Consider the following 5,000-nt stretch of genomic DNA (forward strand, 5'->3'; position numbering starts at 1 on the left):
TGTGTGTATGTGACAGAGGAAGAACAACACAGAATTATATACATATTTTTGGTACACTTGTGTAATGGGTTTATGATTCAAAGGGAAATAACTGCCCTTTTGTATTGTTCTTTCAACAATAAAGTCACAATTGCTTCCCCTGACTCAGTAAGTTATCCGCACAGCGATTTGAAAGTGTTACATTTCAAGACGGAACTGAAAGGCTAAAGCATGTCAATTGTGTGTGTGTGTGTGTGTGTGTGTGTGTGTGTGTGTGTGTGTGTGTGTGTGTGTGTGTGTGCAGGGGCGGATTAGGGGGGGAGTCACGGGGGTTCCGGACCCCCCCCCCTCCGGCTGTCAAAAATATTTAATACTAACTTTAAAAGAAATAATGAGTGGCTGCTGACACCAGTTGATTATGTTTAAAATCAAGGATAAGCCATAAATTGTTCATAAAATAGCTAAAACTCTTCAGCTGCTCCGCCCCTGGTGTGTTTGTGTGTGTGTGTGTGTTTGTGTGTGTGTGTGTGTTTGTGTATGTCTGTGTGTGTGTGTGTGTGTGTGTGTTTGTGTATGTCTGTGTGTGTGTGTGTGGGTGTGTGTTTGTGTGTGTGTGTTTGTGGGTGTGTGTGTGTGAGAGAGAGAGAGAGAGAGAGAGAGAGAGAGAGAGAGAGAGAGAGAGAGAGAGAGAGAGAGAGAGAGAGAGAGAGAGAGAGAGAGAGAGAGAGAGAGAGAGAGAGAGAGAGAGAGAGAGAGAGAGAGAGAGAGAGAGAGAGAGAGAGAGAGAACAACACACGCATACATATTTTTGATACACTGATTTATGATTTGAAGGGAAACAACTGCCCTGTGGTAATGTTCTTCCAACAATAAAGTCACAATTACTTCCCCTGACTCAGAAACCTTTGTTCAGGGGAGGTAAATCAGCTGACCGTTCCGCTCCGTGAAGAAAGTGGCAGAGTTGTTGTTCCTGAAGAAGAGAAACAGCGGAAGTACACAACAAATCAGAAAGCAGAAACACAATTGCAACGTTCCAAAATCGGCTCACGTTTTTTAATTCTGCTTTTTTAAGACGATTTTCAAGCGTCTTTTGTCAGCGAAAAGCGTGTTTCTCAGATGTGGGCTGAGCAAAGTGGGTGAGACCTTGTCAGTGAACGGTTTCCCCAGTGTTCGTTGGTTGTAAACATGTGCATTATGCATTGTGTATATTGCTTGTTCAAACCAACAGCATGTGTTCATGTTCCGGCATCCTCGACTAGAGGTGTGTCACCTTGATAGAAAAAAGCGACCTATTGCCGCAACCTCGCTACGACCTTGCTGAGGACTAGACTGCCACGAGGTTGCAGCGACTGGGTTGTGGCGACTGGTTGTGGAGACTGGTTGAGCAACTGGTTGTTGTGACTGGTTGTGGAGACTGGTTGAGGTGATTTGTTGTGGTGACTGGTTGAAGCGACTGGTTGTAGTGACTGGTTGTGGAGTGGTTGAGCAACTGTATGGTTGTGCGGATTGGTTGTGGAGACTGGTTGAGGTGATTTGTTGTGGTGACTGGTTGAAGCGACTGGTTGAAGTGACTGGTTGAGACGACTGGTTGATGTGATTTGTTGTGGTGACTGGTTGAAGCGACTGGTTGTAGTGACTGGTTATGGAGACTGGTTAAGCAACTGGTTGTTGTGACTGTTTGTGGAGACTGGTTGAGGTGATTTGTTGTGGTGACTGGTTGAAGCGACTGGTTGAAGTGACTGGTTGATGCGACTGGTTAAGGCGACTGGTTGAGGCGAGTGGTTATGGTGACTGGTTGTGGCAACTGGTTGCAGCAACTGGTTGTGGTAGCTTAGTTGTTGCAAGCTTACCGCGAGGTTGCTGCAACCCGTAAACCACAAGGTCGCATTAACCTTAGATTACATAATCAAATCTGCAGCAGTGCACACACCTAGCTGCATAAGGCCGCGCACTATTATTTTTTAATGTAAATAGGATACAGAAATATGCGGCTAGATGTATACACTGTCATGGCTTGAAAGGGGATTATCAAGTACTGTATTTGTGTGTGCATTTAAACAAGTGCGCCGTGAGCAGACGTAGTTGATTATGCATAAAGTTAAAGCGTAATGTGAGGCATAATTAGTAGTGCTTGCTAAATTCTTTTGTTTTGTTCAGTCGGACATTGTGCATCTGTATTATTCAAATTGGTTCTGGCATGTCGCATTACAGTAGAGCAGCTGTCTCAAACAACTTAAGAGTGTGTGTGTACTATACACCATTGGTAAGCGCAAATCACCAAAAGTCACATTTTAAAAATGCATGAGGCAGTGACGTGTGTGTGTGTGTGCGAGTGCGTGCGTATGTGTGTGTGTGTGTGTGTGTGTGTGTGTGTGTGTGTGTGTGTGTGTGTGTGTATGTGTGTGTGTGTGTGCGTGTCTGTGTGTGTGTGTGTGTATGTGTGTGTGTGTATGTGTGTGTGTGTGTGTGCGTGTGTGTGTGTGTGTGTGTGTGTGTGTGTGTGTGACTTGAGGCGAGGAAGCTTGAGTGTATACTGCTAATTTTAGTGAATGTATTTTTATACTTATGTTGTTTTTAAATTAACACGTGTGTTGGTGTATATGGCTGGATTGAAATGTTTCTTAACCGCAATGTCATCACAACCTTGGCCAATTGAAGATTCTGTATTCTGTATTCTGTATTCTGTAATGCGTCAAAGAGTTACTGGAATATACTGATCTGTGTATCATTACCCACTAACACGGCTTCAAGAATTGCCTGTGATGGCTTCTGGGAGGAATGACATCTACACCGTTCAGCATGCCATGATGTCCTTGTTAGACAAGACATTTGATGAAACTGACTGTTTGGTCCCCCAACCTTGATTGTCAGCAGGCTTCCTAACAAAGCCTTTGCTCATGGAAACCTGGTAAGCCTGGAGAGATGAGTTTGAGGAAAACCAGCATTACAACAGCATTTAATTGGTCCATGGCATTGCTATTTTGAGATTATTAAAGATACTTAATTACAACAGCATTACCGGCACGGTTGGCCTAGTGGTAAGGCGTCCGCCCCGTGATCGGGAGGTCGTGGGTTCGAACCCCGGCCGGGTCATACCTAAGACTTTAAAATTGGCAATCTAGTGGCTGCTCCGCCTGTCGTCTGGCATTATGGGGTTAGTGCTAGGACTGGTTGGTCCGGTGTCAGAATAATGTGACTGGGTGAGACATGAAGCCTGTGCTGCGACTTCTGTCTTGTGTGTGGCGCACGTTATATGTCTGAAGCAGCACCGCCCTGATATGGCCCTTCGTGGTCGGCTGGGCGTTAAGCAAAAAAAAAAAAAAAAAAAAAAAAAAAAAAACCATTTGGTCGAAACAGAAACCAAGACAGACCCCAGAGAAGGGATGACGTCACGGTGCATTGACGTCAAAACACATACAATCATGACGTCATCTACTGGCGCAAGCATTATATTGTATTCATGCAATTTACACCCGGCCAAAGCGACCTTGACTTGCGTTTGATCACAAATCGAAGAGTCGTAGGGCACCCACTGTAGCCATAATTTGGCAACAAAGTATGCTTCTTTGCCATGTATTATCGAAAAGAACACGCCTCGAGTCGAAGTTAGTATAGCGTTCGTGTGATACCTTCAGCTTTGCTGGCGTAACAGCCTCTTCACACGTGAGACCATTCGTGTTGCCCGTGGCTGCCACAATAACACAAAGCTGTACATATTACAATCTGGGGTTGCTTCAGATTGCTTCAGCTTTGTAAACCAGTATTTCACACGTCTGACTGCAGAGTTTATATACAGCGGATGTCTTCCCAGTTGACTGTACACAATGTTGTTTGAAGTTGGAACGGTCACTTTCAGAAACTGTTGACACGCAGTGGTCCCGTTCTACAGCTACTTTCCACATCCCCATAGCTCTGAGCCATGCACGGGATATCCGAGCGTCAAACCAACAGTTTGCTCAGTTTGTGTTGATTCTTCACATGAGCGTTATGTATTGTGTATATTACTTGTTCAATAAAACATGATTTAAACCAACAGTTTCCCCAGGTCTTGTTGATTCCAAATATGGTCGTTAAGTCTTGTGTCTATTACTTGTTGAATAAACACACACGCCTTGACATTAAATTTTCTGACAACTTGCCCTGTCGGGCAAGTACACATCAAAACTACTTGCCCCATTTTTTTTTTTTACCTGCCACAATAAACTAAATAGAGAATGAGATATAAAACAATAAAACGGAGTAACGCAAACAGTAACACACTGACTCTTTTGCTCAAAGATGTTTTGCAAGCATTTCTTTCTTTCAACAAGTGAAGGTATTTATTTATTATCATTGCTTTAAAACGACTACGTTGGTCGTCTTGCTCTCTCTCCCTCTTCCCACCACCTTTGAACAGCAAGAGCTGAGTTGTAGCCATCAGGTTCTGGCCCTTCAATGCTCAAGAACATGAGCATGGACAGAGTCTCTGTGTTCAGGCTTGAACGCCAGTCACTCATAACACGTTTCATGCACGAGAAACCTCTCTCACAGCTAGCGGTGGACATGGGCAACGTTAAAATCCTTACCTTGCAGAACATCAGACACTTTTCGTCGTCGTATTTTACCCACGGGAATTCCGTAAGCCAAGATGAGAGGAATTTCCGGTCACGACAGGCCTCGAATGCCTTCTTCTGGGATTTTCGTTTCGAACCATCGTCTGTGTCATCTACACGGCGCTTTGAAGTTGTTAAAAAGGAAAACATCGACGACTGCGAAGCCATTTTGAACTGTGCTTCTCAGTTTTCAGATAGCTCTTCATTGATTGGCTCTTAGCCGTGACCTAAACCAATGAGAAGCCGCGTTAGATTAAAGAAATGTCACCAAATCGGAAATTCCTGAATGGGGTGAATACATGAACGAAAGCATTTCCGGTTAGCAGAAGCGATCGATAACATTGGGGGAAACATTGGAAGAGTCTTGTTCTTCGGAAGTTTGGTCCTTTGTACGCCAAGGTATTTGAATACATTTTAATTTTCACTGAC

This window comes from Littorina saxatilis, linkage group LG16 (assembly GCF_037325665.1).
Source record: "Littorina saxatilis isolate snail1 linkage group LG16, US_GU_Lsax_2.0, whole genome shotgun sequence".
In the NCBI taxonomy this organism is placed as follows: Eukaryota; Metazoa; Mollusca; class Gastropoda; order Littorinimorpha; family Littorinidae; genus Littorina; species Littorina saxatilis.